The 24,391-nt window shown below is 42.1% G+C and overlaps 1 protein-coding gene across 3 annotated transcripts in view; it reads left to right on the top strand.

The window, feature by feature from the left end:
* The first annotated feature begins 323 nt into the window (after nucleotides 1-323).
* Nucleotides 324-24,391, top strand: part of DIP-gamma (Dpr-interacting protein gamma) — a 50,682-nt gene continuing 26,614 nt past the window's right edge. Inside the window, exons 1-2 of one of the 3 annotated variants that reach the window (XM_089463945.1) lie at nucleotides 324-586; nucleotides 1,032-1,381. The gene's annotated coding sequence lies outside the window, so the exon portion shown is untranslated. Of the gene's footprint in view, nucleotides 1,382-24,391 lie in introns of all 3 variants that reach the window. The other 2 variants (XM_089463951.1, XM_018000783.2) reach the window with 2 other exon arrangements.

The raw sequence follows: 24,391 nt of genomic DNA, 5'->3' as shown, positions 1-24,391 counted from the left end.
CGTTCGTTCGCTCGCTTACTTGCTACTTCCGCTTCCGAATCCGTTTTGTGTGCTGTCGCCGCAGAAATTTAACGAAGTCGCACGTTAGTCACTGCCGTCGCCAACTGTAGAGAGCGCCAGCATCCCAACAGCTGCTTTCTGGCGCTCACGCTCGCTTGCCCTCTCTTTTGGCCGCTTTGTCACTCTCTTAGGGCCGCAGCAGCAGCAGCGGCAGCAGCAGCATCTACCAGCATCGTTTGGTTCGGCAACAGCATCGGGTTTTGTTGTCGTCGTCGGCCTCGCTTGGCGCTTTGTTCAGCATCCTTTGAGGCTTGCAGGATTCCGCTTGTGTTTCAGTTTCGAAGCGTTCGTCGTTGCAGTCGGTCGCATTAGCGGAACAACCAAGCCAACCTTTAGGCAGCAGCCAGTTGACCGCAGCGACAACGTGTCTCGATTTCGCGCCTCTGTTTATATCAGACGTTTTTTTATGCGAATTGCGTAAATTTGAAAGCCCTACGACTGACTCATTCGCTTTCAATATATATGTTTCGACTTGACTCTAATTCAGTTTATGTGAATTGCAGTGTTTGTGTGTGCAAGTGTATTGGTGAGTGAGTGCTTATGTCTGTGTATGCGTATGTGTATGTGTGTGTGCATATTTGCCGGCATCATTGTTGTTGCAGGCGCCCATTGTGGTGACAGTCGTGCTCGTCCTACTAGACGACCCGGTCGTGGCATTCAGAATACTTGACATTTTCGCCGCCAAATTGTGCGATTTCTTCAGGCTGTGGCTGTGACATTGCCATGAACGTGGCGCACTTTGCCGCTGCTGTCTCTGCAGGCCGTCCCTTGCCCCCCCTCAAGTAGACAAACTCTATCTGCTCCGCCGCCGATTGACTGGCAAACAAATTTTGCAATTCAATTTCTATTGTACATGGACGAAAAGAGTGTGTGTGTGAGTGTGTGTGTGTGTGTGTGTGCGCGCGTCGTTTGCTGTCAATTCAAAGTATTTGGCATAAAAATTGAAAATTGCATGCAAATTAAATAAACAGACAGACGCCACAGCAAATGCTCCACAGTTGCACAAGGACAATAACAATAACAACAGCGGCAACAACACGACAAGTAGATGAAATAATTCTCAGCCAGTGAAAATGACAGTTTGAAGTTCTGGTCGCAATCAAAGCAAATGTCATTAGCACACGACACAGCCAGCGTCAACGTCGCTGTTCTCGATTGATAGCACCACCAACACCACCAACACAAGCAGCACCACCAACAGCAACATCAGCAAATGCAACAACAAACAGCACCAGCAACAGCAGCAGCAGTGAATTGGTGGCAACTGAGGACATTTGCATAACTTGCTGCAAGTTGAACTAACGCAGGCTCCCACAGTCAGGTAAGGGCCAAAGCTCGATTTCCGTTTGCGGGCGATCACATGATGCGCCCGCATAGCCTCTTTAACTTCGCTTTGACTTCCTAACTCAGCTCCAGCTGGATATCTCGGCTATCATTTCTATTTTGCTATTTCTTTTTTTTTTTTGTTTTTTTTTTTTCTGTCCGCCCCTTTTTACGCCGGTATCAAGCTTAGTGCTGCTCCATCATGCCACGTTAGCCCAACTTTTAGTTATGGCTTTCGCTTTTCGCATAATGTCAGTTTTATTTGGTTTTGGTTTTCACTGGCGGCACTCGGTCGCAGCTCTATTCCAGCATTGGCTTCGACATCGTACCGTGCGCGGACCCGGGGCTGGGCCCGGCCATTCGGCACCCTTGTAAGATTTATTGTGCCACACATAGCCACGTTGCTACATGCTCACACTCACACACACACACATATATATACACACACGTAGCGACTTACTGTAAACACCTACTGAAGCTTGCACGCTGCCCAAGCAGCGAATAGAAACTCATCCAACACCAGCACGGCGGCTGCCTTGCTCTTGTTCTTATTCATCTGCAGCAGCGGCAGCCCCATAATCTCTACTATTTGCATCGCAGACTTTGCCTCGGATTTGGGTATGGCAATGGATTTAGTTATGGTATTTCTTCTTCCGTTTCTGTTTTCTACATTTGCTGCCGTCTCGCACGCCAGCGCTGCGCTTTTTGCCACTCGAAGATGCACGTTTGTTTCATCTTGGCGCTCGCCTCGCACACTGAGCAAAAACAGCGCCACATTTACATTTTGCACTCGATTATGGCAGAGCTGAGCGATTATGGCGTTGCCAAGGCTTCCATTTGATGTTGATTACAACTATGAGTCCACAATGTTGCAAATGAGCAGTAGTTATAATCCCACGCGGGAACTGACAAATAAGCTCTGCAGCAACTGAAGAAATAACTGTGAATAATCATAAATTTCTCACTAAACTATTTGCTACAATTTTAAATACTTTCACTCAATTTTACACACAATTTGTTTTCGATAAAATGAAAAGTTCATATAGACAGCATTTCTGAGTTTATTCCATTCAGAATTATTGAAAATAGTTCAAATAAATACTAGTATTATATATCATTTATATGGTATTATTCTCTTTGAAAAGCTGCTAACATGTCATATTTCAACTATACAAATCAATGCGATAAATTATAATAATATTTCAACTCATTATACACAATTAAGCGAACTATGCATGTTTATTTACTATAAGCATTAATTTATTTCATAAATCATTTTATGTAAATAGTTTTGCCAACATTAATTGCAATTTATTATTTTTACAAAAATTATGCATTGCATTCAATTATTGAATAATTAAAATAGAAAATAAGTTAAATGCAAAATTTTAACGAAATGTTTAATTTGAAAATATATATATTTATATTTGCCACTTTATTATTTACTGATTTTATATAATTAAATTTGAGCTTCTGCAACAGTAAAAACGCTTAAAATTCCTATTGAAAAATATAAATAAAATAAATTTTAGATTCCTCTCAGAAATGAACTCATTTATTTTAAATAAATAAATTTGATCGAACTTATGATCCCGATAATATAGACTTTGATAAGAAAAAGTAACTGTGTTTTCAAAAAATTTCTCCGAATATCATAATTATAAATTTGTATAATTACCAATTGTAAATAACAATAAAAGTAACGGTAATAGTTGTTTTCGTAATTTGGTATGCTTTGATATAGCTATAATCTGCTCTCTTTATCAACATCATCATCATCATCGTCACATCATCATCACCATCTGCTCTTGCTGTTGCTATTTTAAAAGCTTTTATTTAGCGGCATGCAGTCTAGGCTCCTCAATGGTGTCTATTGCGCCTAACCTGAACGGGCGGGCGAATCCATAAAAACTGGCCCATCCATTTAGCCATCCATCCGCATTCCAAAAGTGCCATAACGAAAAAAAGTTTTTCGACCGTACTCCTATTTCGGCACTGTGTAGCGAACCCATTGGCCAAGGCCGAGGGAAAGCGCACACCTTCGAGCTGAAGCCCCGCACACACACACACACACACCCACACACATGTGAGCGAGTTGTGGGCGCAGGGGGCGACAGATATGCGAATATGCGGACACGGACTACTGAGAGAGGATTTCACATAAAACGGAAATGGCATTATCCCCGCACATATTGTTGTGCGGATTTTAGTTTTTATTACGGCCGGAACGCGGCTGATGCCCATAAGAAGCGAATCTTGCAGACGCCTCCATTCCCTCCATCCCACAGCATAAACACATTTGTGTCTGTTTGTGTGATACATCAAGGCGCCCGACACACCTACACACCTACACCCCTACACCCCCACACACCTATACACACCTGCACAACCATACACTGTGGCAGCATTGCTTACCTGGCGGTTGCAATTTATGTGCGTGCTCCTTAAAAATTCGCACACATCTTGCAAGCTGCTGGCGGATATGGGTTCGGGACGAGGCCTCAAAGTCGAAGGCGCTTCACTAATAGTTTCGGTTGTTGCCGACGGACGACGACTCGTCCGGCATTGTCTTTAGCGCCACTTATTGGGGCAGCTGGGCGGAGCATCGCTCTGAGGTGGCATATCGCTAACTCTGGTGCGAGCCTTTGTTTGGCAAGACAAGATTTATGTAGCCACTGGCCAAAAACAACAAGACAGCAAATGGTCATGGCGAATGCTCCACTACCACCTCAATGCGGTCCGACTTTTGGCAGCCTAAACAAACACTTGAGGTGTGTAAAGTTGGCCTTGTCCAGCCATCGACTCGGCTGCGTTTTTCAGTTTGTTTTGGTTTCACATTTTGTGCTCTTCAAATTGTGGTTAGATTTCGGTTTAGGTTTAGGTTTCAGATTGGGTTTGGGTTTGGGCTTGGGTTTTCGGTTTAGGTTAAGCAAAGACTTGTCTGTCTGTCCTTCTCTCACCCTCTCATCCTCTCTCTCCCTCTTTCTCTTTTTCTGTCTGTCTGTCTGTTTGTGTGTCTATGTTTTCTTGGCAAGGTTTGATCAGGTCCATTGTGCTTAATCACAGCACGCACATTTACATATTGGTTACCAAAAACTTGAGCAATCCTTTAAGACGCAACCAGGCAGACGTTGCTCAACGGCAAACCCTTTTTTGTCCGTTCGCTGTTTTATCTGGCTGCCATTGTTGTGTGGTTTAAGCTTAGTGCAAGGTGGTGCCAGGGGCGGTGCGAGACTTACGCTTAAGCAAACACACACCAAGACACACAGATCAACACACCCTCGCACACACACACACACACACACACACACACACTGAAACACTTTCGGGCTCTCTGACGGTCGCTTCCCTGGGCAACCATTCACAGCCATTTGCGAGTTGGCTGTTTCGGCATTGTTTTCACTTTTTTCCCCAATCCGACTAGCTGATTGACTGACTGACTGCCTCACTGCCTGACTGACTGAGTGAATGAGTGAGGAATTGAATGGCGTGGCCTCTTCTTCAGCTACTACATAAAACATACAGCAAAATCTGAAATTGATGATGGGCAGTGATTGTGAAAGTTGGCAGTCAGTTAAATTGAGTTCTGCTTAGGCGTCGCCGTTGGCTCTTGGCCCTTGGCCCTTGGCCCCCGCTGTTGCCCGCAGACCCTTGGCGGCGTCCTTGCCGCTGGCGTTGCTTCCTTGGGGCGCGTTAATTGCTTTGTGAATGGTGTCCGGCTCGGCCGGAAAGTTAACATTTAACTTTACTCTATTTTGGACTTTAATCTATTTATAATTGAGGAATGCATAAAGCATGTTAAATAGGAACTTACACAAATTCTGCTTTGTTATGCGCCCTAATCGGGCTGAGGATTGAGTTTTGAGTTTAGGGCCATGTTTGGGTGGCGGATGGAAAGATGGGGAGATGGAAAGATGGACAGAGTCTTCATTGTTTTAAATACGGATTTCTAACAGCCAGCGTCAAAGTTGTTGTTGTTCTTGTCGTAATTCTTGTTGTTGTTGTTGTTGTTGTTGCCGCCATTGTTGTTGTTGTAACTGGCGGTTGACTGCTGCCGCTGAGGTAGAGGCGACTCACATAATTTGCATAACTAATTTGTGGAAACTTTGAGCATAGGAAGTTGTTGAAAGTTGTGCTAAGGGCGACCTGCAGACCAGGAGCTGCAGCTGAAACTGGTTTTTGGAGCTGCGGTATTTTCTTAGCAGCTGCGCCCCACAAAAGTGCTTAATTCTTTCAAAATGAACGAGGACAGCCCCATTTGAAATCTGTCCTAATTGAATACATGAGAGCATAAGTTAGCAGTTTGGTACTTTGATATCAACTTTGATTACTTTATGGCTTTATGGCACTTGAGCGTACAATTTGGCTTAGTTAGCAGTTGGGCACTTCAACAGCGACCATTCTCATTCTCATTCCCATTCTCATTTCCCCTCCTTCCCTTACACAATCGTCAGGTCGACTGCAGATGTTGCTGCTCCGCTGGGCATCCAGCGGTCCCTTACCAGGTATTTTGTAATTTAGCTAATTCAAGGCCACAAATGATAATGTTAAAACTGTTTAATAGGCTCTCAAATGTGTTCAACTAAAGCACTGAGGAGAACAATAGTATAGATGTCATTTTAATCTGAAGTACTGCAATGTGATATTGCAGTTAATCCTATTAGTTACATAGTTTACGCAACACTTGCCACAATTGAAATCTGAGCTAATGAGGAGCTCTATTGAATTATCTATTGTTTCGTTTAGTCAACCACTGTTGATTTCTCGGGATTAAAAAGTTTGCAAACTTAGTTTTGATATTATGAATAGTTCATTGCCGCAAAGTTGATTGAAGGCTGTTTACGAAACTGTTTAATTGTTTGTTATACAGTTATGCAGTTGATTGTTTGCGAGCTAATCAGCGAACCAAAATGCTAATGAAGTAATTTACCTCAAGTGAATACAATAGCGAATACATCTATTGTACTCTTAGTAAACGCAATCTGAATGCTTAACTATTAAACATTAATTGTAGTAGTATTAATAAATGATGTAAGAATAGAATAATAAATAATGTAGAGTATGAGATTTAGAGAATACAAATTTGTGAAATAGCTAGAAGAGTTGAAATGCTTTGAGTAGTAATTTGAAGTTGGTTCGAGTTTTCTTCTGTTCTTCTTGTTTTTCTTAAATTTATTTATTAGACTCATTCACGAAAGTGAAATGAGTATATTGGTTTTGTGCAATGTCCGTCTTGCTGTCCGTCCGTCTGTCCGTCTGTCCGTCTGTCCGTCTGTCCGTCTGTCCGTATGAACGCAATCTATTTCGGCGCTATTGAAGCTAGAGACTTGAAATTTGGAACACATACTCGTGTATATCTCCGATTTATAAAGTGTTAAAATTTTCCTGATCCGCCCACTAGGGGCGTGGCAAATCGGAAAATGCATTTTCCGATATACCAGAAATCATGTTTGTTGAAGAGCTAGAAAGCTGAAATTTGGTATGTAGGTCCGCGCCAACCACCCAAGATCACAAGCTATGGCGGATATATCTCCGCCCATTAGGGGCGTGGCAAATCGGACAAAACTGTATCTCCTAAAGTTATAAACCTAGAATGCTGAAATTTTGCACGTAAGCTAATGTTTTAATTCTATGAAGATGGGTGAAAAAAATTATATATCTACGTCCCTTAGGGGCGTGGCAAATCGGACCTGAAGATATAGTGATTTTTCGAATTCTGCTATATTTTAGGCACTATTGATGCTAGAGATCTGAAATTTGGTATATATACGCGGGTTGATCACCCAAGTCCAACGAGCTATGGTAGATATATGTCCGCCCATAGGGGGCGTGGCAAACCGCAAAAGTTTATATCTCCTACAATTTAAGAGCTAGAAGCTTCAAATTTGGATAGTTAAGTTACTGGTAGCCTCCTCTATCGATGCCCCAAAAATAATTTTTAAGCCTCTTTAGGGGCGTGGCATATCGAAAAATACCCTGTAATTTTCACATTTTTTGAGCGTAAGAATTCAAATTTTGCATTTAGGTAACCGGTTACTCGTTCTAAGAACTGGCTAAAATTGAGGAGTCGACGGCCACTAGGGGCGTGGCAATCGGCATTAACAGTGCCCGTATCGCGACATTTATATGCGTCAGCCATCTATTTATGCATTTGTACATATAAATAAGCTTAATAGATATTCATAATACAAAAGGAAACATTTTTATGAATTTAAAAAAAATTTAAAAGAAGCTAAAATAACAAAAATTTGCAATTTACAAAAAAGTGTTTTCCGCGGGATTTGAACTCGCACCCAACCCAAACAGCATGTTTGTCAAAATAGCTAAAATAATGGTCGTCGGCGCTTCAGCCTACAGCACCACCGCGTCGTTTCGATCAATAGAAGTTAAAACGAAATCACATTATTGTTATGACGCCACATAGCAAAGAAAAGCCAGAGTGGTGGCTGGAAATTCAAAAACAATGCAAAGACAAATCAATCGCAACGAGATTCTTAGAATATGCTAGAGTACGCATTTATGTGTGCATACATACACACATACAAATGAGCGCGTGTATAAGGCTGGAATGCTTGATGCTATGCGTGCACACTTACATATATACATATGTATGTATTTGCATATATGTATTTGAGGGCTATTTAAGAAGAAACAAATTTAAACTTATAAAATTATTCGACTAAGAAAATGAAAAGTATTAAGTGCCATTCAGTCAAGCTCGCACCTTCCCAATAAAATATCTATTTTATAAAAAACGAAAAATGTATGAAAAAAAAAAAAAAAAACATAGTAGAGGTTCGAACCTCCCTACTCTAACGTTACTTGCGTCGCCCTTAGCACCCGCGCCATTGCTTTGCTCGAGCACTCAGCTGCTAAAATAGAATAGCTTAATAAGAGAGCGTCATCAGACAAAACTACAGTAACGGCTAGAAAGTCCAGAAATCAATCGAAATTCTAAGAATGTGAGAAAAGGCGCGCTTCTGTCTGTACGCATAGAATAGACGATGAGTGTGTGCACATGTATAGTAAAATCGCGCTGATCTGCTGCTAGCTTGAAGCCGGTATCCAATATATGGATATAAATACATGTATATTATTAAAAGTCAAAATTGTATAAATTATATACATATGCATGTAATTTGAATGCAATTATGCAATGATCATAGCAATAGCTATCGATGATTTTCCCATTTTAAATGGGATCATGCCCTGTTTTTTGTTGCGCACTAGACTTGAAAATTGCACTATATACTCTGGTTGACAGCGTTTGGGCTGTGAATGAGTCTTCTGCAATCGGTATCGCCCGACTGCAACGTTCTTACTTGTTTTTTTTTAAATTGATTATTTATTTTTAAATTTATTTTAAATTTATTTCTTTACTTGTTGTTTGATTGTTTAGAAACGAATCGAAAAGTATAAAATATTTGTAAAATAATCAATTTTGGAATATTGAATATTTATAAGAATCTCTTGTTCTTTCTAAATTCTTTGTACAAATATTAAGGTGCTATATATATTATATGTCCTATATACTATGTACACCATGTCCTAAATATTACATATCCTATATATACAGTGGAATCCGGCTATAATCGTATGACGCTATACCTATATAAGTTTACTCATATAAGTTTGTCTGGGGATCAGAATTAACGTCGCATTGTCCGTTCGGATTCTACTATACTTGTATAAATAACAACATTCCATAAATCACCTGATTAGCCTATCCCATTGCATCAATAGATTCCACATCGATTTACCTTTTGCTGCCAGACAGTCGATGCTCCCAATTTCAACCGGTTTGACGTGCACATTTGAATCTGTCTGTAGCTCCGAGTAACAAAAACCCAATTGGAATTGAAGTAATAAAAAGAGGAGTAAGAACAAACTAGTCAGTTATGAGATGTTCTGCACAAATCACTTTTCATAATTTGTGAGCGATTGCAAGCAGCAGCAGCAGCTTGCTCGATATCCTGTCGGCCAATTAGGACTTGTTAAAGTTGGCTTTACTATTTGTAAATCTTGTGTGCATGGGGCTACGCCAATTAACATGGATATTTCGGGTATAAATGCCATGCTCTATTGATGGGCTGTAAATGAAATTTGCCGAGAGTGCAGGAGGGGCAATGGCATGGCTGAAGGTACTCTGTGGTACTGTGGCTCGGCAGCAATTTCAATTCCAATTCCAATTCCAAGACCAAGACCAAGTCGATGCGATGCCATACCAAATGGCCAGCTAGTTTGACCCAAGGCTAGACTTGCCCATTTAATGGAGAGTGGGCACATTTTATGGGCGGAAGGGCCGCACCGCATGGCATTTGGGGCAGCATTTTAACAAAGTGTTAAACTGAGAATTTTATCTGCGATTCGGTAATTCAGGGCCAGCTCCAAAGAATACACTGACCAGGCAAAACAGAAAAAAATAAAATAAAATAAAAAAAAAAAAACGAGGGAAAAAATACACACCCAAAAACCGAGTAGCTGGCAGGAAAAAAAAGTGTTAATTTCAGCGTTGCGCTGTGCGCTTAGTTAGCATTATGTAGGAGTACGTTGCAAAGTACTCGCCGACTGCTGCTGCTCACTGACCTCAGCAATTACTCCACGCCTTTATTTTAATTACACGGCAACAAGAGCAATGAAAAGTAAAACCGGCAACGAGAAGACAGCCAGACAGACAGACAGACGGGAAGACAGTCTGACAGTCTGACAGGCAAACAGGCAGGAAACCAGGAGGAGGTATTATCCAGCGTGGATGGGGCGTGCCATAAATGAAGAGCCAAAACGCACAGTGCCAAAAATTAGGCTATAGTCCCGGGGGCATAGTTTTAATTCCCAATACAAATATCACTACACGAATGTACAGCGCGCATAAATTTCAATGACGGTGCTGGTGGGTTTTCTCTTAGGCGATTGCCGTTTCCGGCTGCTGCCTCGACGCCTCTTGTACCATTACAATTACACGCACAGTCACACACACACCAACACACAGACACACATATATAAATACAGTTGGCAGCACTCGAACAGAGCGAAGCGACAGTTGCATGGGGAGCAGCAGAGACTGATAACAGGCTCATTTAGCTGCACGCTGCTCAGTCAGAGAGTGAGTTAGTCCGTCACAGCCAGCGAGTCAGTCAATTGAAGTTGTTCACTGGCTGCTGGTTGGCTGGTTGGCTGCTTGGCTGGCTGCCCAACAACCGCAGACACAAATATGAAGTCAAATACAGACATTCGCGGGGCAGACACAGTGGCATCTCAGTGGCTGCTCATTTAAATAAATAAAGAAATCTCTAGTAACTTCTTGAAATTCCAACACATTCCATATCATTACTGAAGCAACCCACAAAAATTTACTCAATCCTTGAATACGACATGCCCATGCATCTACTACTACTCTTCCCTCTTCTCTACTCCCTCCATTCCCCTCTCCGGCACACATACATACGCACGCATACTTAGGGCGGCCATAGAGCAACCACAAAGCATCTCAGTGGCTGCTGCTGCCGCCGCTGCCGCCGCCAAAAGCATCAACATCAACGTCAGCACCAGCGCCAGACAGAGTCGCAGTCGTAAAAAATTGTAACGGATGTTGCGGCCGTGTATGTGTGCTGTACTCAAGCACACACAAATACACACACACACACACACACATACGCACGCCGACTGAAACAAGTGGAAACGAACAACTGAGCGCCGAGCGTTAAGCAAAGGCAAAGGCAAAGACGAAGGCAAAAACGAAAGAGAAACAGCAACGCCAGTATAAAAAGCTTTTTCTCTGTTGTGCTCTCTTGTAACGGGAAACTGCATTTAAGTCTGTTGCGTGTGTAGTGACTGTGCCTGGCTGGCGTATGCGAGTGCGAGTGGGAGTGAGTGAGAGCGCACGGAGCTGCTGTTTGGGTCTCGTGCTGTGCTGCAGGTTGGGTTTAATGCAGCATCATTGTCTGTTGCACTAGCAGGAGTGTAGCCTTTGCCGCTGCTGCTGCTGCTACCGCCTCTGCCGCTGCTGCTGCTGCTGCTGCTGCTGCTGCTGTTGCGGTTTTGGTTGCTTATACTGCCGCCAGCAACGACATTAGCTGCAGAAGGACTGAGTCGCAAGCGAATCGTCATCGTGGCCCTGGTTGTCCTGCCCACAATGGACCTTTCGGCGTCTTGTAGCGCTATGGCGGTCTAGGGCTATTTTATTAGAAAGTTTTAAAGTTAGTTTGAGAGTGTTGCACAACCAAAGTTGCGAACAAAATTCTGAAATGCTGCAAGCCTAATGATGCCGCTCTGTCTGACAACAGACAAGCGACAAGAGAAATAGCGCAAGTTATATTGCCAACGGAATGATTGATTGTTATAGATGGCTGTAAATTACAGTGTATATTACTCGATTCTGTTCGCAGTTTGCGATTTTCATTGAGTGTATAGTTTAATTGAATTTCCAAAGACCCTTGGACCGTGTATTTACTGGTCAGAAATATGGAATTGAAGGGTAAAAATAGTTTTCAGTTTTCTTTTTTCACCCTTCCATCTTTCCCTCTTTTTTCATACATTAAATGATTAGGATCTTTCGCTTGCTCTTCTATTTTCTCATTTCGATTTATTTCTGTTCTTTTTTCTGTCCCTCTCTGTGACGTTTTCCCTCTATATCTCATCTTAACTCCCTATGGCCAGGATCTCTCTCTACTCACGTCTTTATAAGTACTCTTACTATTTTTCTTTCACTCTACCTATCTTCCTCTCTCTCTCTCTCTCTCTCTCTCTCTCTCTCTCTCTCTCGCAGTCTATAGTTGGCTTTCTCGCTCCCTTCTCTATCGAAATGAAGAGAGAGAAACTTCATCTCGATCCTCTTTGTTTATTTCATTCTCGGTTTCTCACAATAATTTTATTAGTCCTCTGTGTCCTTATGTGTTTATCTTTATGTCTCCCGCTATCTCCCTCTATCTCTCATCTTTCATCCCTCTCTCTCTCTTTTCATCTCCCTCTCATCTACTCATACTCTCCCTTCATCTCATTTTGTCTATCATATTTAATTTTTATCAAATTCATTTTCTTCTTCTTCTTCATTTTCTTGTTTACTCTCTAGTTTAACGAACGTTACATAAAATATAAATATTGCTCACACATTAAATTTTATCATTTAAAACACATCTAGGCATTCGTCTATTTTTATTATTATTATCACTTTACTATCAAGTAAAGTTGAAGTGTTAAGCATACCTAAGGCGCCAACGAGCTTAAAATGTCAAAATGATTATCTTGCCTAACTATTTATAGAATAACCCAAGGCAAGTTTTAAATTTCAATATTTCAATATGATAAGCAGATAAGACGTCTTTCGAAAGCTTAAGTCGAGTCAATTCTAATCCTCCACCTGCCCATTTGGAATTACTTCCAAGTTGCTGACTTTGGAAATATTTCACTTCTTGGATTTGGCGCACTTTTAATAAAAATGATAATAATAATAATAATAGTAATAATACTAATAATATATATGAACGCTGCCGGAGGCAATTTTCCATATAGTCATAAAAATATAAATCCAAAAAAAAAAAAAAAAAAATCCAGCTTATGCCTCTGGCAAATGCCTCGATTAGCCAAACTAGCCAATTTCGTAGGGACGTGTGTGGAGAGAGGGGTGTAGAGGGGCGTGGAGGGGGCCAGAGAGCAAACACATTCCTGTATGGAAATAAGCAGCTCCACATATTCACATATGCCCATATCCACATTCACATTCTCATTCTCATTCGCATCCACATCCACAACCACATCCACAGGCAGAGCCACAGCCGCAGTCAAATCCACATGCCTTGGCTCCCCAGCCTTGGATTGGCCATAAAGTGAGCAGGAGCCGCAAAAAACGCAAGAAAAATGAAATCAAAAACAATAACTTGTCTCCTGACAGCATTCCACAAGCGTCAGCACACACTACGCACGTTTTTGCCACGACTTGGCTGCCTCGTCCTGGCTCGTCCTGGCTCGGCCTGGCTTCGGCTTCGGCTTCAGCATCAGCTTTGGATTCGCTTGACGTCTGCGTCTTCATCTGTGTCGCCATCCTGGCAGACGAGTGTAACGGTCTTCTTTTCTTTATTTTCCCTCGGTTTTTCTTTTTCTTTTGCTTTCTTTAGAAAAATGTTATTACGTGCCGCTTTCGCCGGCGCTGAGACTGTCGCTGTTGCTGGCGTTGGCAGTGCCAAGTTATGCAGTGCCGCTTATGCCCGGACACGCTTCCCTCTCCTGCACGTCCTGGCTATGGCGCGCGCCTCGCTTGATTGTGTTGTTATTCTGCTTTTGTGTCCTTGTCGCCGCTGCCGTTGCCGCTGCCGTTGCCTCTGCCGTTGCCTCAGCTTCTTTTTGTATGCCACTACACATTTTTTCGATACTTCGTCTTAATGTTATCGTCGTGCCCGATGCAGCTTCTCTGGCTGCTGCTCCTTCAACTGCCGCGCCTGTTGTCGCTGTCGATGTAGCTGTTGCTGTTGCTGTTCTTGTTGTTGTTGTTGTTGTTGTTTGAGCCTTTGTCGCAACAATTTTATTTGAAGCTGCCACTTTTTTTGCTGCTTCATTTTTATACACAATTCCAGTTTTTTATGGCCATGGACTTGGGCATGGGCAAGAGCGTGGGCATGGGCATGTGTGTGCAGCGCAGCTACGTCTTGGTCCTGGTCTCAATGGCATTAGGGGCTAATATTTGTAGACTTTTTCAGAGTTGATTGAGTGGCACGCACTGCCACACATCACACACACACACACGCACACATATATATATATATACACTAAGGTCCATACATATATGATAGGGATAGGCAAGCGGGCGGGGCGTGGGGCGTGACGCGGAGTGGCAAAGTGTCTGGGGACGGGGTAGAAGGGGGAGGAGGGGGGTGGTAGTGGGTCTACGTGCGCATTGCTGACATGCCTGTGGCCATACGCTGCCATGTTTGTGGCCATGTGCTCAGCATCCTGGCAGCGCGAGCGAGCGAGCGACGACGTTGCTTTCACAGCATTTGCTGTTTTTAGTTTTGCTGGATTTTTGAATTGATTACGATATCAATTATGTTTGCTTTGGTCATCGATGATGTTGGCACTGGACGCAGAACGCAGGACGCAGGAGGCAGGACGCAGAGCACAAAACGCACAGCGCAACGTTTGGCCCACTTGTTTGCTTTTGTGCGTATAATTTGGAATGCTAGCTCCCTCTGTAATTTGTGTGTGTAAATTGGAATGTGTGTGTGTGTGTGTATGCCCTAATAGAATAGCCGCAGTTCCGAGCTCGATATCCGGCGTGGGTTGCTGGCTCAGTTGCTAGCGTTCTCGCTTGTTTCGTTGTTCCGCCTGTTATTTGCGCTCGAAAGTATGCTTTGTCTTACACGTACTGCGAGTTGTGATTCGCGAGAGTCCGCGCTTGTATGTGTGGGTGTGTGTGTGTATTAAAGCTGTCATTGCATGTGTGTGTGTGTGTGTGTGTGACTTCGTCGATTTGAATTTAGATGCCACACCGCTGCAGTTCGTGCGCCGTATTGTTGAAACTACTACCGGAAAGCAAAGCGCTGCGTACATGAGCCAAGCGGAAGGATTACGCCACTGTTGGCCGTTGCTAAGGTTGCTAGGGGGGCGTGGCGGCAGAGGGACAATTACGCAGCACAGTGTGTTGATATTAAAGTTGTTGTTATTACTCACTCTCTAGTTGCTTTAATTGTTGTTGCCGTTGCAGTTGTTGTTCTTGTTGTTGTTGTTGTTGTTGCTATGGTGGCTGCAAACACAGCCGCTGCACCAAAATTTCAACTTTATTTTGAGCTATCTGCTGTCTGCAGTTATGCAAATATGAGAAATTGCATTTGACGCAACCAAAACGCTCAAATGCAGGACAATGGAGGCGAAGCAACAAAGGCATAGTATATTGAAAGCTCCCGGTTGGCTGCTTCCCAGTGCAACTGGAACACCCGGTCCACGCCCCCCTTAATAACATAGGCGAAAAGTTTTCGCATTATTTGAAAATACAGCGCACAAATTTCGCAGCGAATTGTGCAAAACACTTTCATCGTGTTTGTGCATTGGCTCTGGCTCTGGCTCTGGCTCTGGCTCATTGCTGCCAGCGTTTGTCTCGACGCTTTTTATTCGTGCGGCACTCACACCGCCATTCGGGCTATTCGCATTCGCATTCGCACTCGGATTCGTATCCGTTTGAGTGTGCTCGTTCGGCATTATATTGCAATGGCTGCTGCTGCTCCTGCTGCTCCTGCTTCTGCTGCTGGCCGAGCATTCGCACATATTTTTCACAGTTTAAAATAAACGACAAGTAATTTAACTGCTGGTCACTATTGGCACCATTACAAGGACACTTTACAAATTCGAAAGTTCCACTTGCCACGGGCTGGCAATACTTCTCCTCGACTGAGCCTAGGCAAAATGTGTACAATCAGCAATTGGTCATTCTCTCGTCTACCGGGCTAATTGCTCAAAAATACCAGCACTGTGTGCAGAATGGGACGAGGTGCTCTATAAATATGTTGACAAGGTATATTTGTCTTCGTTTAAGCATTGATTGGCGACAATTGTCAACCTTTACTAATAACGTTTGTGTATGTTGATAGAGGAAATGTTAGAGTTAGAATTTTTTAAATATTTTTATTACGATTATTTTAATAAACAAGAAGCAATTACGGTTAAAAAATTCCTAGCTAAAAATTAATCATTATCTAATTATTGTTTCTTTAAATGTCATATGGCTAGGTGTATAGAAAGCTCTACCTCTCTGCAAAAAAGATTTTTATTTTTTTAAATTTATTTATTTATATATATATATATTTTTTTTAGTTGAATAATAATAATAATGGTTGTATCATTCTATAATTCAGTGTAACTTATTTTGGAAAGGAAATGAATAAATAAATCTTTATATTACTATGATATCTGTGAAAAATAAATAAATAGGAATATTTCAAATGTACCTACAAATTATTTTCTCTAAATTTTCTAGAATATACATTAAATTTTTAATAGATACTCTATCAAAGAAACTGCTGAATGAATTTCGTTCCCATGCGATACTCAAAATTCAACACAATTTTCAAATATCCTCACAATTATAGAAAAGGAAGAATCCAGAGCATTGCCTTCTGGAATAACTGAAATTTCGAACAAAATTGAAAAAAAAAAAAAACAAATGCTAAACGTTTTCAATATAATTGTTTTATAATGCCATTTTAATTGCATTGAAGAATATTTTTACAATTTGATTGACTGACTGAAATGAATTTCATTGCATAAATTGGTTCATTATTTCTGAAAAGCATTCGCTGATGTGTCCAGTCAATCTGACTTGCTTAACTTTACCTGAATAAATGAGAGAATGTCGGTAGAGCGCTGATTTTGCAATTCAGTAAGTATTATTTTCCACATTCGTTGCATTTGTCAGAAACTCACGCTGTTTCCACAACACGGAAAATTGAGCACAAAGTAACGAACGAGTTTATAGAACAGCGAATGCAGCATTTCAGTATTATCAAATTAGGCTTCAATTACAGTTTGGGCATAAAGCTCTTCATACATGTCCAATAAATCCAATTGGCAGCATATCAAACTTTTACTCAAAGCCTGTGAAAAAATTGTATTTAAATTTACTTTCGACTCCTGTAATTCATTTACACACATTTATATATATACATATACAGAATTACTGTTGAAAATCGGTGCAAAAATATTCTTCGATAATCAAATCTCTTTACTTTGATGGCACAGCGTCATAAATGCGAATACATAATGAATTATACTCCGAATTATTATGTACGATATAAAAACATAATAAAATTTCAAAATGTCAAGCAGTTAAAATACTTAAGAACATGAAAAAAAAAAGAATAAATTGCGTCAATTTATTAAAGTAAAAAGCGATATAATAAATGACGTAGATTAATGCTTGTATTTTTAAGCAATATATAAGAATCGTTCGAAACAATTCTGTGCAATATTGGATATGCGATTTTAATGTAATTAGTTGACAGAACAACAATTTGTACTTAGAAAATTATAAATAAATTATGCGTTCATTTACATTGCTTTGGAACAGTAATTAAGTCTCATTTGGAGTGCGAAATTGTGAATGCTTTGCGAGCCAGAAATGTTTTACGCACTCGTTTTCAAATTATTGTATTTTCTATTCCATTGCAATTGTGCGCTTTATATGCATATACAAATTGATGTTTTTAAGAATTTAGCTATTGAAATAATAAATTTCAATTAACTTGGCCAAAGTAATCGGCAGGCCTGCAACTGTTGAGTATTTTGGTATCATCTGCGTTAAAAGTAAATCATTTAATTTATATGTACACACACATATACTAACACATATGTACATACATATGTATGGCATTATTGATTAGTAATGAAGGCATTGGAATGCTAAGCTATTTGGATTGCTCCAGTCTGTGCTTGCCACATTTCGATTATCATTCCTCTTAATCATCGAAAACTCGGTTACAGCAGCGCCAACTTAATTTCTAATTACGCGTGCTATTTGTCAGCAATTTTTCTTCTACTCTCTGGTCTCTGGTTTGTGGATTTTTTCTGTGCTGCTGCAGAAATGAGAAGCAGTTTTGGTCTCTTGTTGAGTGGCGGAAATATTTTGCGCATCAAATAGTCCGAGCATGCCTCATTTCCAATTAACAATAAATCCGTTGCAGTCTCGAGTGCAGGCGTTGCTGCTGCCGTTGCCGTTGCTGCTGCTGCTGACCAACTGAGCGAATGAGTAATTTAATTTTGTTGCAGCTTGGCCTTTGGCGTTGCAGACACAGCACAGACGGCGAAAATCGTAGTGTGCGGAATGACAGTAGAACAGAGAGAGAGAGCGAGAGAGTGAGTGAGCGAGAGAGATAGGGAGAGAGAGAGTGTGCATAGCAGTTAGGGGCGTTGCGAAGTGTGCGAGGAGAATGCACACTTTACGCAATTAAAATTGTTGCCAGCGATTTTTTCGCTGTTGCTGCAGCTAAAAGGCATTTAAGTGTGTCTGTTACAGCGTTTTCGTGTCTTGCCTGATTCCACTTCCTTCGCCAGGACACGGATGCGGACACGGATGGGGATGCGGATGGGGATGCGGATGGGGATGCGGATGGGGATGCGGCCGTGCTGTTGTCGACGTCGTCGTCGTCGCCGTCGTCTCATTGCTGTCGTCTTGGCAGCCCTTTTACTTTTCATTCGCAGGTAACTTGCGCTATAATTAAAAAACAAGAGAGAACAAGAGCAAAAAAGAAGATAGAGCAAAAAAAATTGCAAAGCGCATTAGGCAACAAAAGCTGCCTGCGGCAGCCGTTCAAGTTTCCACTGTCTGGCCAACTGGCACTGCATCGCCGTCGAGCCAATGGGCGTGCCCAAGTAAAAGGAGCCACATAAAATGCTTTGGCTAATAGCCATTTTTACTTACTTGAGCGAGAGCAAGTCTCACCTGAAACGGCGGGGCCAAAAAGCCAAGTAAGTGCCCTGGGCAAAAAGTTACGCTTGTCCACTTTTCGGCCAGAACGGGGCGGGGGGCGCGGGGGGAGACGCACATTATGGGCAGTCTGTGCTGATGTGCGGGCGGGGGGGGAGGGGGGCAGGGGCTCCGCATTGTGGGCAGTCTGGCGCGTTGGAATTGTGCCGTGCGTGCAATTAAATGCGCCGTTACATTAACTTTTACAGAGTGTCTACCTTAACGTCTATATGTGTGGCGTGTCTCTGTGTCTGTGTGTGTGTGTGTGTGCTGCTGATTGTTGACTTGATTTGTTTTGCTGCCTTTCGGCCCATCGGGCCACCCACACAGCCCACTCAAAACAAATTGCCGCACTGGACGCACCAAACAGAAGGCAACAAAAGTGTGCAAAGTAGAAGTCAAGGTGGAAAGCAGCAGTAAAGAAAAAATCAAATAAAATAAAAAAAAAAGGGAAAAGTGAAAAAGTGAAAAAATAGAAGAAAAACAACAGCAACAAAAACAAACAGCAAATTGTTTTGCTTACTTTTTGTTGTGCGCCAAGTTGCTCATTTGCTGCCCGTTGCCGGAGCCCGTTCCTTTATGCGCCTGTGTCTGTTGGCCAAGTTTGGCCAATAAATGACTGGAGCTAGCCGTGCCAAGTTTTGGCCACACCTACCTGCCCCTGCCGCCGCCACATACCGTTGGCTAATCTTAGTTTCAGGCGCGGCCGTCCAAGAACCACGTAAACAAATGTTAACTTTCTCGTTTGCTCCGTTTCATTTTGTGCTGTGTTTTTGGGAATTTTTTGATTTAGTGACTTTAATTTACGCTCTCCTCAGGTGCACCGACTGTTGCCCCCCACCCCCGATGTATCGAAGCTGCCCAAGCAGCTGTGACCGCCTGGCAGCCGGCTCAATCCACGACTCATCCCTAGCGAAATTTTACTTACCCAACGCCACCCCCACCCCACTAGCACGCACACATACACACACAAACACTTCAGTCGATAGGAAGCGTCAGCTTCAGCTTCAATTCGTTTTTCGTTTTCATTTTTAGTGGTGCGGAAAATTGATTTATTACTTGGAAAATAAAATGTGCTACGTGTCGCACACACAAACGCAAAATCAAACACACACACACACATGCGTATACACAAATACAAATACAATCACCGCATCATAGGCACATACCTAACGCACACTGACACAATGCGTAGGCTGCCTGAGCAGGTGCGGGCGGTACATAGAGGCAGAGGGTTGGCGTTGCTGTGGCTGGGCAGCGCAGGGCAGGGCGGGGCATGGCTGGGAATTGCGCGAATACATAAACGGCGACAGTCAGTCACAGGTCGCTACTTGTCTGTGGCCCGTTTGTCTGGCACTGCCCGCGGCATAGCCCTCAGCCCGCGTCTTGCTGCTGTCAGTTTGTCTGTCAAAACACAAAGGCGAGGCGTGCGTCGTGCCGCTAGAGGCACAGATACTCGCAGTGGAGGGCCGCAGGACTCGAGCTCCTCTTCCTCCCTACTCACGCACCCTGTGCCGCACACTCGCACGCACAAAGCCAAATAAATATATGTATATGTGAATATATATACTTTTGATAGATCAATCAATCAATTCGATTTCTTTTTTTTTTTGCTACCCCCGTTGTGTATTTTTATTATTTTTTTTATAATCTTAATTTGTCTTTCACTCGCGCGACTGGCGCCGACTGAACCGCGATTGCCATTCATTTTGTTTTGTCGTTTTCATTTTCATTCTTTCGTTGTTGCTGTTGTTACTCTCCCTGTTGTTGTAGTTGTTGTTGTTGATTTTGTCTCTTGGCTGCTGTGATTTTTCTTGTGCTCTACCATGCACGGCAATTGGAATTTCCCAGTCAGCTGAGACATCTTCAGGTTATATCTCTTCTCTATCTGTCCGTCTGTCCAATAACCGACTGAACACCTGATAAATTGTTGCCCACTTTTGTGTGTTGTCAAACTGTAATGGATCCTTTTCGTTTCTTGCTGCTGTGCACATCTTCATCCCGTTTGTTTTTCTTGTGCAATTTTAACCCTACCCTGGATTTTGACACTCCTATTTCCATCTTATTATTAAGATTGAATACGCGGGCCGTCCCAGAAGTACACGAACTAACAAAGAAAACACCAAACATTTTGTATTTATTGAACATTATGTTTTTTTTTTTTTTCGCGATATTATATAGCTTCAACTGGCTTTTAAGGTTTATAGTATGAGCTGTTTGGCTTCTTCGAGGCTTCTTTTAGCTCTATGGCTTCAATACTTCGTTTATAGTATGATTCATCTGCCTTTAGCTTTATTCATTAGCTTCAATACTCCGTTTATAATTTGAGCTGTCTAGCTTCTTCTAGTCTTCTTTTAGCAATAGGGATATTCTATAGCTTCAATGCTCAGTTTATAGTATGAACTGTCAGGCTCATCGACTCAGCCATCTACTGACGCCTTTTTGTCTACCTCTTTATTCTTTGCAGTTGTCTTGCAAACAGTTTTTCATCTCAAATTTTCCGGTCAATATATGCTGCATAGCACTTTCTGCTTTTAATGCTTTCAATTTTACCTTTTCTTTACCTCACACACCTGTGAGCTTTAAAGTCTGCTAACAAATATTTTGTGCTTCTAAACGATGGAACAGACGCTACCAGAATAGAATCAAGTTCGGCTTTAATATTCGTTTAATTACATTGTTGAACAGTGGCAATTGAGGAAAGATCTTAGAAAATTTATAAAAATGGAAAAATCAGTTAAAATTAGCAGTTAAATTTTTTAAAATAATTTTTTTTTAATATCTTAACTTAATGCCCACCTCTTACTAATGAGATTGGGTAATTATGGAAACAACCTCGTATAATACGCTGGCATTATGTGAAAGTTAAGTTCATGGACATGGCTTTGTAGGCCTATAAAAAGTGAACGTGTTTTTAAGAATTAAATTTAAATATTACCGGGGAAAAAAGAGTATTTCTCTCATTAAGCTAGGAACACTGAAATTGTTTTTGATATCCTTCATACATATTCAATCAGTATGACAAACACGAAAACAGTTTTTTTTGTTGCAGTTGTTGTTCTGCTGACCATGTCGATTTGCCTAGAACTGCGAACGAGCCATCACATTTCAATTAACTACATTAAAATTGCAACGTTTTATGCACTCGACGAATCATTTTTGATAAATTGCATATGAATTTTTTCAAATTTTGTCAGCCGCCTGCGATCATTCGCATTAGTTTTGAGCTAACGCAAAATGAATAAAACTACAAATTTTTGGTTTTCATTCGAGAAATCCCCACAAAATCCCGTTGTAAAGTGTAAACAAAGCCGCCGCAACTGAATTGTGGCGCTAGAGCTGGCATTCAAAAAGCAACCACCGCACCACCGCACCACCGCCAGCCATATCAGGCCCAGGCTAGGCTGTTGTTATTGGAAGTGGCGTTGACTTTGGTTTGTTTTTATGCTATAATATATTTGATTTGTTGTTGGAATTTGTCGTTTTGTTTGTTTTCATTTTTTTTTTGTTGCCTGCATATATGGGTGATATACATATATATATATGTATACATATATGTGTATATACATATATTTTTTGTTTGATTTATTTATTTTTTTTTTTCTGACGGCCTATTTATTTGGCTTGACTTTTTGTAGGCCATGTCGATCAGTGCCACGCATCGCATCTATACTTTATTGTAATTGGCAACTGTTTTTGTTATTGCCTATTTTGTTTGTTTTTTGTTTTTCTTCATTTTGTTGCTGTTGTTGTTGTTGTTGTATATATTTGGGCTGTTTTTGCCAATAGCATGCTTGTTGTTTGGCTTTGGCCTTATGTTTTGGCATTTTTGCAATTATTTCTCGCACAAAATGTGGTTTTAGCAGTTTAATTGCTTTTGGCAAGTGTATGTCTGTAGTTATTTTGGCAAATTTTCACAGCATCAGCATCGATTTATATGCAGCACACAAGCCGCCGTCCACCCCCGGCCCAGTGCGCCGCCACTCTGCCGCGTCCACGCTCCCACAACATATAACAAGCGGGAGTAGCAGCTGCTGCTGGTTGCCAACACGCACTAATTGTTGTGACTGTTGTTGTTGTTGTTATTGTTGTTGCTGTTGTTGTTGCTACTGTTGTTTGTGGCTCAGCAATAAAACCTGAGCTATGTTGCCCGCTTTTCCGCAATTCCTGTACCATTTCACTTGAGCGCAACAGCGTGGGAGACGGAGCGAGAGAATGCGTGCTATACGCGGCGTATGCGTGACATTAATTTAATTGCAATTTCACATCTCGTGTGCCTTACAGCTCTCTAGGTGTGTGTGTGTTTGTACGTGTGCGTGTGTACTCGCGTTAAATGCGTATTTGTATGTGGCACAAGGAAAAGTTATAAAAACCCGATTTACAAAATGTTTACTTTGATTTCATTTCTTATTTACGAGTATGTGTGGCTTACGCTTGGTTAGCTCCCACCTTTTGCGACTATTAGCAGCTGTTGCTCAGCTGCCGTCGCCGTCGCCGGCGCCGTTGTCGTTGCCGTTGCCGTTGCTGTCAGTGTAGCCGCCGTTGTCGATATCGCCGTCATCTGAAGAGTAGGATTACATGTGCGCTTTGATGGTTTGCCTTCTGTTAGCGTTGCCACATCCTGCGGCTGACGTTTCAGTTTAATGAGTTAATTATAACCGAAAGGCGTCGATTATGCTCAGTTATGCGAACACGAACTGTTGCCGCCATATCGCGTGCTTCACTTAACCTGAATCGCTAAAGGTGTCTGTGTGCATGTCTTACTGTATGTATATATGCATATAAGTATATACGTTTGTGTGTGTGTGTGTGTGTGTGTGTGTATGCCTCGCTGGATGTCTGCATCGTCATCGATGTCGACTTTGGCTGTCACACTCCTTCGGCATCTTTGCGTCGCATTATGATAATGGCTTGTTTCGTTTGTATATAGTCACAATCGCTGGCAATTGCCTCGCCTGGCGACAGGTGTGCCGGGCTTTAAGTTCTCGGCGCGCAGTGCTCAGTTCACAGTTCCTTGACAGCCAGCACAAATGATGCCGTTTATTGAGTGCTTTAACTGTGCGGTTTCTCCTTCACTTCCTGCGTGCGTGTGGGCGTGCGTGAGTGATTGGAGGCTGGGGGCGTGGACTGGCTGTGCAGCTAGCAGTGGGTGTTTGCTTTCGATTATGTTGTAATTGCCAAGTGTTTGGCTCGGCCTGTTCCGTTTTTAATTGGCTATTCGATTTTCCTTCTGCTTGGCGTACGTGTCGTATGCATAATGTGCGGGCTTAACGGCCGTTGATTAGGATTAGGACAATTGGGTGTGCGCATTGGTCTGTGCGCGCTGTCATTTGCGTTTGAGTTTGCGTTTGCGTTTGCGTTTGCGTTTGAGGCATGATTAATTGATGCTCATCAATGCGATTAAACTCCATTAAGCGCCAACACTCGCGCCTCGCCAGCTGCTCAAAACTTTTCCCACAGATCCCAACGACAAGCAACAGCATTAGCGATACTAACGCGTTGTCTTTGTCGCTGTCAATGCGACAGACGATGGCGCAGGCGATGTCGTTGCGAATGCCGATGCCA

Source organism: Drosophila arizonae, chromosome 2 (genome assembly GCF_054131065.1).
Source record: "Drosophila arizonae isolate 15081-1271.41 chromosome 2, UAZ_ARI_1.0, whole genome shotgun sequence".
NCBI lineage: Eukaryota > Metazoa > Arthropoda > Insecta > Diptera > Drosophilidae > Drosophila > Drosophila arizonae.
Note: the sequence above shows the minus strand (reverse complement) of the source record. Positions and strands in the feature narration are given on the sequence as shown.